The sequence below is a fragment of the Diadema antillarum genome, unplaced genomic scaffold, assembly GCF_040938485.1.
Source record: "Diadema antillarum isolate AM-2024a unplaced genomic scaffold, OU_Dant_1.0 scf00000123, whole genome shotgun sequence".
Taxonomy (NCBI): domain Eukaryota; kingdom Metazoa; phylum Echinodermata; class Echinoidea; order Diadematoida; family Diadematidae; genus Diadema; species Diadema antillarum.
Window position 1 is genome coordinate 295,078 of NW_027271012.1, and position 12,257 is coordinate 307,334.

Below are 12,257 nucleotides of genomic sequence, written 5' to 3' on the forward strand. Positions count from 1 at the left end.
AAGAGATGTTGATGCACGCAAGTACCGAAATCCAAGATGGCGTCCAAAATGGCCGCCATTTTCTGAAATTCTTATAGCTTATCAGCCGGGTAACCCAAATACAAAAGTCAAATGTCTAAATATTATGTTTTGAAAGATGAAGAACTCAGTAAAAGACATATTAAAAGATGTTGATGCACGCTAGTACCTTAATCCAAGATGGCGTCCAAAATGGCCGCCATTTTCTGAAATTCTTATAACTTTTCAGCCAGGTAACCTAAATACAAAATTTAAATGTCAAAACATATGTTTTGAAGGATGAAGAACTCAATAAAATGCATATTAAGAGATGTTGAAGCACGCAAGTACTGGAATCCAAGATGGCGTCGAAAATTGGCTGCCATTTCCAGATTTTTTTTTTCTCATAATTTTGCAAGTAGATTTCAACTGTACACACTTGGAATGTCGAAGTATACGTTTTGAGTCACAAGGAACCAAATATGATACTTATTCAGAGATTTAGAAACACAAATAAAGCACTTACACACTTTGAGGAATCCAAAATGGTGTCCAAAATGGCTGCCATTTCCTGTTTTTCTCATAACTCTGCAACTAGGTAACCGCGATACGCACTTAAATGTATAAATATTATTTTTAGAGAATAAGGAATCCAACGAAGTATTTATTCAGAGATCATGAAACACGTAAGTACAATTAAACCACGTGAGTTCTTCGTGAAAACCAAATTGCCCAAAATGGCCGCCGTTTGTCTATCAAAAATTGCTGTTTTTAGCCTGTTTCAAGAGACACTTGTCATTGAATTGCAATCATAAAAATGCTAACGTTCCTCGCTCGGCCCCTTTCCATAGACTTTGTACATTTTTGAAATTAACAAATTTCTGAATGTTATCAAAAAGTGTGCGCTAGATCATTCACGTATACAAATTGCAAACGTTAGTTCCCTCATATTGTAGGGTAATTTGCCCTTCCTAACCTTTCCACCACTCACTTTCCCCAATATAGATTAAATACCCCTGTGATTAACAATTCCCACATATTCCATCAATTAATGTGTGTAAATGATATAATTAGTTTCATTTCAATTCAAATTTAAAGGGCCCTCGTGTTGGAGGGGATGGGGATACTGAGACTATATTTTATCTACTCTTTGAGGATGGACAATCAATATAACACCAAGGGTGCAATAGGCCGGTTAATGACGATCCGCAAAACCCCCTCCAGTCGAAAGTGATCCCCCCCCCCCCACATCTTCTACCAGCTCATTGCCTTTAGTTTACTAGTATTTATTCTATCGTACTTACACTTTTTTAATAGAAACAAAAATCTAGTATTTCACCAATAATGTGCACCATAAAACCTGTTAAAAAAACCCCTCAATTTTCGGGAGGGTGCATCACTTCATACATCTCCCCCGCATATTTCCATAAATATATATTTTCTTACTTTTAAGACAAAAACAAATCTCAGATATTTCACCAAAAGAGTGCGCTAAATCTCTGAATTTCAAATTGGAAAACGCCAAAATCTCCATTGTATGGGAAGCATTCTCCTCTCACACTTTTCCCTCCCGACACTTTCCTGAACATATATTTTTCCAGACGTTTTCAAATAGAAAACAAATATCGGACAGTTCACCAAATGGGTGCAACAGATCTGTGAATTTCAAGTCTGAAAATACGATATTTTCCCTCCTGTGGGAGCGGGTAACCCTATATGAATGCGCACTTCCATGATTATACATCTTTTTCCCCTTTTTTGATGGAAACAAGTTTGAAAATGCAAAATCTCCCTCATGTTAGGGGGAGGGGATTCCCCTTCCACACCCTCCCATATATTGCCCATTTCCCAGAATACTACTTTATAATATTTCCTACTCTTTGATGGAAATTATTAAATATCTTACCAAACGTTTGCTTTCGAATAAAAGAAAAAAAAAAATCCCTCGTGTGGGAGAGGAGTATCCCTCCTCCATTTACCAATCACTATGAGTGCCATATTCTCTGATTTCTATCTATTCTAATTTTACCTAATCTACACCAAGAAGGTACTATAGGCTCGCCTAGTACCTCCTTGATCATCACGAAATGAATAAAATAATTTAGACATTATAATATGTTTAGGTGGAGCAATATACTTTGCCAAAGAAATTCACTGTCACGTGATAAATTACACATTATTTTTAGCACTATTTTGAACATTTATGTAGCACAAATATCAAAAAAGAATTGTGTTTACTTCTCAAGTGATAACTGACAGTTTCAACTGGAACTCACCTCATCATGGTAGACATCAAATGCGTTGGTAATAAAAAGGGGCAAGCACTAAATTTTTATGTCATGCGCTTGCGGTGACAAAAATAGACCATGTGGTAAAAAGATATTGCCTTCTAGTAGGCTCTCTGTTTAGCAACAAATCTGATGGTGAAATGTTTCTCGTAACAAGGGGACACTCCTTAAGTTTAACATCCAAATGTTTTTTATTTGTACACTTTACACATAATAACTAATTTTTCAAGTAAAAAGCTTCTTATAAACTATACTGACATTTACTTACATAATTGTGAGATGAAATTGTGACTGCCGGCCATTTTGCATTTTAAGAAGAGCTCAAGCGGTTTAATCGGTACATGCGTGCGTCAAAATCTCTTAAAATATGTATTTTATTGAGTTCTTCATGTTTCGAAACATGTAAGACACTTAAATTGTGTATTGGGTTTCCTAGTTGAAAGGTTATACAAATTTCAGGAAATGGCGCCCATTTTGGATGCCATCATATTAGATTACGGTACTTGTGTGCGGCAACATCTCTTAATATGTATTTTATTGACTTCTTCATCCTTCAAAACATATATCTAGACATTTAAATTTTGTATTTGGGTTACCTCGCTGAAAAGCTATTAAGCATTAAGCATCTTGGATTTCGGTACTTACGTGCATCAACATCTTTTGATATGTGTTTTATTGAGTTCTTCATGATTCAAAACATATATTTAGACATTTGAATTTTGTATTTTGGTTCTCTAATTGAAAAGTCACAAAAATTTCTGGATATGGCGGCCATTTTGGACGCCATCTTGGATTGCGGAAAACGCTCAAACAGCATTCATGGGGACTTTTATTATGTTATTCTATACATTTTTCTGGACCTATCCTGAAAAAGTCAGCTTGTTACCAAAAATGTCCAGGTTTAGGCCTGTTTTGACCTCTTGGACTAAAAGCAATCCTGGCATCTTACGCTGCTTCGTACGGTCAGGGAAGGATCCCTCTACAACATCCACCATACGTCTTTTCTCCTCACAATTTCCTCTTCTTTTGCCAAAATTTTTGATCTAAAATGTATAAAACATACATACTCTGCCTAATTTTGAATTCTGGTTAAAACTATAGACCAGATCTGTGCCTTCAAAAGTACTATTCACTTCGGGGCTACGCTTCTCAGTGAATAGAACTATTTGGGGAATCATACCCATAGTTTAAACCAGTAACTTGCAAGGTACAGGTTATTTGTATACTGATATAGTATTTGGAAAATGTCGTCATAAGATTTTGCATATAGTACGCCATGGAGTGTCAAATACGTCAACATTCTGACATAGTTAGAATTCTGACATATAGTCAGGAAAAGCTCTATAAACCAATCACTAGGGGATTCTGTATTCTGTATTCAACATATTATAATGGTCCTGTGGTCACCCACAGTGTAGCAAGTTTTATGTCCGTTTTGTTCTCCAAGAGGATCATGCTCTTAAAAAAGGGTGAGGGGGGAGTTGGCTATGGCACCCGTACGTGACGTCATGCGTGACACCGAAACTTTACAACTTTATAAACTTTCGGCGGAATTTCTCCGCTGATGCACACGTCTATTATGAATTGTCTAATACACTTTGTATCGCTGTACTCCTTCAATCCACGTATGTATATAATCAGGGTCGACGCAACGGGGGTTGGTTCCCCCACTTTTATGCATGATGCATAGGGTATTGGCCTATACATAGGTTAAACCACTTGGTTTTTTGTTTTTGTTTTTGCTTTGTTTGTTTTTTCTTGCCAGCCGACGAAACCTTGAAGTGGTAGAAGTGCGGGTAAGGAAGTTTTTTGTTTGGTTGGTTTTGTTTGTGTTTTTGTTTTTGTATCTGTTTTTGTTTGTATGTTTGCTTGTTTGTTTGTTGTTTTTTTTTTGGTTTTTTTTTTTGGTTTTTTTGTTTTTTTGGTTTTTTTTTTTGGGGGGGGGGGTTGATTGTCGGCTGATGAAACCTGGAAGTGGCACGGAAATGACAAAGTCCCCCCCCCCCCCCCACCTTTTTAACTTGGCACCGGCCGTGATAAAAGTTGCGTCCCCCCCCCCCCCCCCCCCATCCCCCTTACTTTAACATTTCAATCAAGTAGATTCAGGTGCAATATTTATGGCTGGCGCGATCGTGGATATGGCAGTCTAGTATGATAGACGCAAACCAGTGTGTACTGATTAGGTTGCAGGCTGGCTGATCTTTTTTCTCTCATTGCTGAGCTATGTTGCCAGAGTTGGCACATGCTTTCTGGCATAATTTTAGACGTTTAACAGCATCTTGCATTACAGTATGCTATATAGACATAGTTTTGTACACTGTGGTAGGGTAGGCCTACCTCTTTTTGGGTGGTTTGTTATAGTTTGTGAGATGATTTGAAGAAATTGAAAATTAAAAGTTGTTCAGACCTGTTTTTTAGGTGATCCGAGTATCCTCTCGGATCACCTTCTGTATCTTTTTTGTTGTTGTTGTTGTTGTTGTTTTTTGCTTTGTTTTGCCATTTGAGCGCCAAAGTTCAGTTGTGAGCATAGAATTTGAGGATATTTTTTTGTTGTCAGCTTATTTGGCACCACAATTGCTTGACTTAATGTGACATAATTTCATGGCAGGCAATTTAACAGAATTTTAGGCCGCTTCAAGCACAATCATATCATTTTCGCTGGTCACACTGTTGCTGACAGGAATCAGGTAGAGAGATATCACGCGCCGATCCCACTCCTGCCAGTCAGGCCCTTGATCCTTTTTTTAGTCGGCTTGTTCCACACGTCCATGAAGGACGGTATACGTGATCTATCAGTCGATACAATAGATGATGACTGACGGGGGAGGAAACATACTGTATGTTCCACCCGAAGGGTTTGAAATGCAATTAAGATAGCCTCCCGAAATATAGCATTTCAAACCCTGAGGATGGAACGTTTGGTACATGTTCCCGACAACAAAAGTAATCATCTTATATAATATATATATATATATACATATATATATATATATATATATATATATATATATGAATGATATATAATGTATATATTATATATTATATATTATATATAATGGGTTAGTCAAATACAAGCACCAGCACAACGCATCGCTCGCGCAGAGCCAAATTCACTGTGCGCGGGTCCTTCAAATCACACTTTCGTATGCATCACAATAATCGGTCATCTGCTTTTTCACATTTCATATGGAATAGGCAAATTCATCCTATCGATTACGTGAAAAATTTTGATTGTTCAATCGTTTGGTATCGTTTGTCGTTATACATTTTGTCACGTGAAAATGTTTTCCCCATGGGAGAACATTACAAAAATGTTCTGCCCATGGGTGAACTTAACCAATGTGCCTCCATCACGTGACTGTGTTTAGCCAATCACTAACCGGTATTTGACTAACCCATTTAATATTACTGACTGTTGAATGACACATCCGGCCTGTCATGTATTTTCCACTCCACGCCATACATTGAACATTGTTGAAGTAGCATTTTGTCGGTACCTACTTATACCATCACATAATGATATATCGTGTATCGAGGTTGACAAGAGCGTGTCACAGTCGTCTTCACTTTCCCTGCACAACAGAACCGCAGCCATTTTCGTGGTAGGTTTTACGAACTTCCTTGCTCTTGATAAATGCTGATACTTTTGGGCCATATAAAAAAGCTCGTAATGTAGCCTAGTAGAGTTTTCAGCCTCGGAAATGTGTAAGTGCATAACGTACACGCGCCCATGTTGATCGTGGTAACATTGTACAATAATCATTTAAGTGGGATCAAAGTCTTCACAGCAATATTATACTGCAGTAAGGTGAACTGTTGGGGGTAAATAATGCACATCCAGCTTGAAAATTCACTGCACTATGATCTTTACCCGTAGAATTTGAATGGACTGTGATTTAAAAACCCTTACTCACTATAGGCTATCCGTTATAGTGGTTTCTATATAGACGGCACGGAGGGTGAAGCACTGGACTATTAGATACAGTCTATTAACAGACTGTATCTAATAATGGTCCATAGTCCAATTTGACCGTGGTTTCAAAATGTAAAGTGATAGAGCCTATGGCTTAGAAAACCATCACAGATGCAGCCTACTGGACCATATTGCTCCATTAGAATATTACCATGAGAATAATGGACAAAATACAGTACAAACTCACAGAGAACAGAATAATTACAGGAAGGGGCCAAACTGTTACCATTGAAAAAAAAACACCCCACTACGACTTTGACTCCATCGACTATGACCGGTGATGACTCAACGACATTATGCAATAACTTATAGAGGGCTGAACGCTGGCATTGAACAAAAACCTAACTTGCTGCATGAAGATTGTTGCAGTGATTGGCTCTGGGGCATTTCGTATGCCTCTATTGAGTCACGTTACATGAAAATGGTAACAGATCTGACCATAACTATATCCCTACAGTTCTCATAATTCCATTGTGAAAATCATGTCAAAATCAGCCTTACGTTAAAATGGGAGCTTTGGATATAGCCATTGATGTTTTAGAATGTGTTGGCTCTTTTTTACAAATCTGATGCTCACTCAAGCATGTATTTCCTTGTGTTTATAGGTTATATCGCATCCAGGAAAAACGAATTCTTCGAAAATGAGAGAGGAATTAACATCACAGGAAGCTTACGCTTTCCTACGAGATGTCTTGGAGGTGGTTTCACCTGAAAGAAAAATGAAAGACGACCCAACAGGTCTTCTACAAGAGATCGTGTCTTCGTGGCATCAGCACATTCCATTCCAGACAATCACGAGTATTGCTACACCCCACGAGCAACGCCACGTCCCAACGATTGATGACATTAAACGACGTATCTTAACCAAAGTTGGTGGATGCTGCTACGAAAACAACGTGGGTTGTTACATGATCCTTCGAGCTTTGGGTTTTAACGTGATCTTGGTAGCGAGTGACATTGGTTCGGCAAATGACCATGTCATTTCAGTTGTTGAAAACCTCACAGACCAAGGCAGCAGGCACATGGTGGACGTAGGGACTGGCTACCCGACTTTTCTTCCAATTGCACTCGATTTCAAAAATACTTCACCGGAATACCACCACTCGTACTTGAGGTACAAATTTGTCGTGGATGGTGACATCATAAGACGCTTGCACAAGGCTGATACTGATCCGGCAGGCGCGGCACGGTGCCGAGACTTAGTTGCTGATGGCTGGTATCCTTTTATCGTCATTCACCACAAAACGCCAGTTGAACTTTCTGTTTTTAAAGAAGCAATGAATAAGATTTACACCCAAGTTTTTCCCTCCTCAAACTTTTTGACGAGCCCTCGGTCTACTGCATTCCCCAACGGTCGCTTCTTGGCCATCAAAGACACCACCTTGCTCCAGGAGAATGATGAAGGAAAAGTGATAAAGACCTATCTGAAATCTTGGGACGACCTTTTTGCTGCCTATACACGCTTCTTCCCACAAATGCCAAAGGAGATGGTTCAAGCGGCGCTGAATGATGTCAATGTCAAGTTGGACTTTAATAAATAATAATGAAACTGCAAACGGGCGTCAAACTTTGCATGTACTTTTATTTACGAGTTGATAAGACTTCGAATGTATCCACATCAGAATTCTGCCCTTCTTGTAAATATGACGGTAATAAGTATCTGCAAAACCGAAAGATTGAACTTTATCGCCATGTCACATGCAGTATTTCCTATAAAGATGTTTCAGGTCATGCCGAAAGTGTAAGATATTACCTGCCCGTAAAATAAAAACTATAGAAATCTTGTGAGAGGCATGGAATTTGTATCTTAATAAAATTGTTTAACTCTTTTGTAGTTTAATGTAAGGAACATTCATTTCATTATCATTATCATTATTATTTGCATTTTTCGACTTAATTCATATCATGTTTCTACTTCATATTTAGTCATTCTTTACAACCGTAGATTTCATGTGAGAATTCCCTTTACCTTTTAGGAGTCCACACCCTGCAAGCAGTACTTATATTCCTCAAATTTCACTTGTATTTCTCTTATTTGTTGTATTCGACAATTTACATATTCAATTTCTTGTTGTGTTTATGTTTTACTTGTAAAACGTGGTACTTGTATGTAGGATTAACAAAAAAGGGCACTATCGAGGCACTAACGGGTAAGTCGCCTGATATACTCTAAATCTGCTTGTTTTTGCACATTGTATTACATTTTTAATCAACAAATCAACATATCAGTACGAAATTTTAAATATATCTGGTATGTTATGTACGCTTTCATATTTTTCATTTTTGACGAATAATGTATTGAGTAATAACTGACACTGATTTAATGAAAATATTTTTATGCGAGATAATTGTCACTAATGAGACGAGAAACACCATGGATATTTGTACATATACTCCATGTTGCAATATGTAAGGACAAGTCATTATTCAATGACTAGAATTTCCAAAAAATACCAACTTCAAATTATTATATAAGCGAACGAAATTTTTATAGCATTTTTCTTTATATAGCATACAGATCTGCATTATAGAGTGTAAATCCAGGTTGTATTAATATGCATAAAAACAATGACATTAATTAATTTTGCAATATGATATGGTACAATATGATCCTATCATCTTAAAAAAAACGTATTTATGTAATCTTGCAACTGGTGAAATCGGAGTTATCAGCTGAACATGACACTATGGTATACTGACATAAATAAGGGCGCAAAGTCCACGGGCAGTTCGGTGCTTCACAGACCTTTGCACTCGTGTTTTCAGCGCTGCATCAAGTTTTACCGACAGCCATGTGGAAAATTTTGTTTAATCTTCCAAATTATTTATTTGATTATGTTTCAATTTCTCTCTAATTTTTGTATGTAAACGACATTTTGATGTCACCTTTGTTATTTGAAGTATGAATAAACGTTATTTGAACGGAAAAGAATTTTACCGATTAGTAAACTTTGTAGTGACAAATGTGGACAATAAAGTTTTAGATACAGTAATTACGTCACTGTTGTTGATTTAGTGGGACATAATCGAAAAGTGTTTTCTTTCCTTGAATGAAAAAATAATGTTATTGTGCTTAAAGTATGTTAAAGTCGCTTAACAAGCAGTCATGCCAAACTTTATTTTTCCTCGTATACAGTTCATTTTGTAGTATCTGCCGCGCTTATGCGCTCCATTGTAGACTTAGGAATTCTCACAAATTTTGAGACTCTTATATTGCAGATGTATTCGCATTCTCCAAAAATTATACTTTACCAGATTTTGAGGACCCTGAAGTGATTACTAAGTTTGTGGTTTGGCGAAGACGATAGTATAATGACTGAGTGTCCAGCTCTATAACAGAATTGTCATTTAGCCAACGAGGATGTCGGATTCGCCGTTTAAATGAGATGTGCAGTTTTGTTTTTTGGCAGAGATATACACGGACAAATTAAAAAAAAAATCACTCTTTCCAGCTCGCCAGTACTGAGGAACGAGCATTGTCAAGACCAGGGCCCCATTTCATAAAAGGTTGATACGATGACAACTCTTTCTGGAATGGCAGTTGTCATGGTAACGAAAAAAATCCAGCTTCCCGATTGGCTGTTGCTATTGGAAGTTGCCATTCAAGCAAGAGTTGCCATCCTAACATCTTTTATGAAACGGGACCCTGGAATGCTTCTGACCTATTTGGAGATGGACTGAAGTTGCTGTTCTTTTTGGTTATAGTAGATAGTGGGAGGTGATTCACAATGTCAATCGCCTTATGGTGATGCAATAAGGACCTAGTTGACACTTCGTAATCATTCCAAAGGTTCGTTAATCCGAAAAACAATATGAAATAAGGTTTCTTATTCCGAATAATTTTTGTTTTACACTTAGACGCATAAAAGGGAAAAGATAGCGGAGAGCGACACACACATACACACGCACACATATTATGATAACTTTTCAATGGCGAGTGTGTTCTTACCCCCCCCCCCTTGTCTTTCATGTACATCATCACACAGAGAGACACCCCTTCTCCCCCCCCCCCCCCCGTTGATTATTTCGAATATGAATTAGGGCTAAAGGTTCATTAAGACGGTTTGTTATTCAAAGGTTCGTTAACCGGAAGGCGAATTATTCCAAAGGTTTGTCAGGATATAGTACACACATTTTTTTATTTGTTTGTTTTTACCTGTCTTTTAACTTTTCGGATTAACGAATTAGGATTAACGAACCTATATTTCATTTTCGGATTAACGAACATCTGAGTAAACGGATTTGTGTTTCGTATATAGTAACGATCCTTTGGACGAACCTTCGGAATAGTGCACATCAAGTACCACCGGGAGATGCAATGAAGGCATCTAGTCGTTATGTTCCTTGAAAAAGCCTAATTAATACTTCTGATTCTTCTTGTTTCATTTATACACGTATTTGTTTTATGCACACACTGTACAAAATAACAATCTTAATAGTACACACAAGCTCAAAAATATATTATAAAGGTGATTCATTTCGACTTAGTTGCAAACAAAAATATGTAGATGGTAAAGTGAAGCGTATTAGAGTTAACTAACATGCAGATTTCAAGGCGCATCGGTATAGGAAATCCAACTACATAATGTGGATTACGCGTGAATGCAGCAATGTTTAGTAGATCATGGTGAAGTTTTTAGGAAACTGAATGCGATTAAAAATTTTGGTGGCGCTTTAACTGTATGAGAAGACAATAACAGTTTGTGACGTCACTGCTGGACAATGATAGAAAAATAAAGAAAATAATCCCTTATAAAGAACATTCAACATCATAATCATTTTCACTTTTTGAGCATAATGAAATAACACTTACCCTTGACATTTCAGTTTGCAGAAAGCATCTATGTACCCGAAGAAAATGGATAATATTGCTCAAATTTTACATAATTATTATAGGGCTAATTATCTTATCCCCCATTTTGGGGTATCTGAAATACAAACTACTGGATCTAACTTAATGACAAAGCACTGGATTTTCTTACCTCTTTCGGAAGCGGAAATAATGTTACCCTATCAAAACACATGTCAGTATCAAGAAGATGGAAAGTGGTTTTTTTCTGTATTTTTGATGAAATTTTGTGGAATTAATATCTTCTGTCCGATGGGTGATGTCACGAACTATCATAGTCTTCTCATCCAGCAGAGCATTTTGAACGGATTTACCGATCTTCCTCTCAAACCTCAAACCTCCAATCTGAATGCGTTCTATTAAATATATAAAGTCGCATTCACTCGAATCTATACCTATATTCGTCATTATAACTCGATCCATATACGACTATTTATAAACACTTAAAAATAAACGGTAAATCAATATTTTAAATGTTGTCACTCTCCAGCCTTTTAGTTAAAAGTGCCTTGTCGTTACCTTGTAGTTGATTTTCCAGAAGCCAGGATTTTCCAGAAGCCAGGAAGGGTATATACCGTTACTCAGGGGTGACGAAAGTGCAGAACTAATCAGGTTTATTTTACCTTTTAATGTAAACTTTGTACATCTTTAATTGGTTTTTGAATACTTCTGCACTGTTAGAAGTTGCAATTTCTTTTGGGATGTTGTTCCAGTGAAAAATTGCATAGGGGAAGAATGAGTTTTGCACTATCAGTTAAATAGATTTTACATTCGAACTGTTGTATTACAATTTCTGAAAAATGGTGATTTAACATTTTGACTCGTATAATATGTAACATTTTGAGTGTAAGATCTAACATTTTCCTTGACTGGACAAGAGTGACAACAGTTAAAGGGACTGTACAGTACTGGTTGAGGTGGGGATTCATGTTTTGAACATTCCTAAGTGAAATAATGAAAAGCCTCTTATGAATATGAAAGAGCATGTAATTTTAAGAAGGATTCAACGTTTATTTGATGAAAATTGGTTTTCAAATGGCTGAGATTTCCAAAAAGTGCTAACAATAAAAGGCGACAAGCCCCAACTTTATTAGTATCTCTTTGTTTCACTTTGTTTTGGGATATCTCGGCCATTTCAAAACCGATTTTC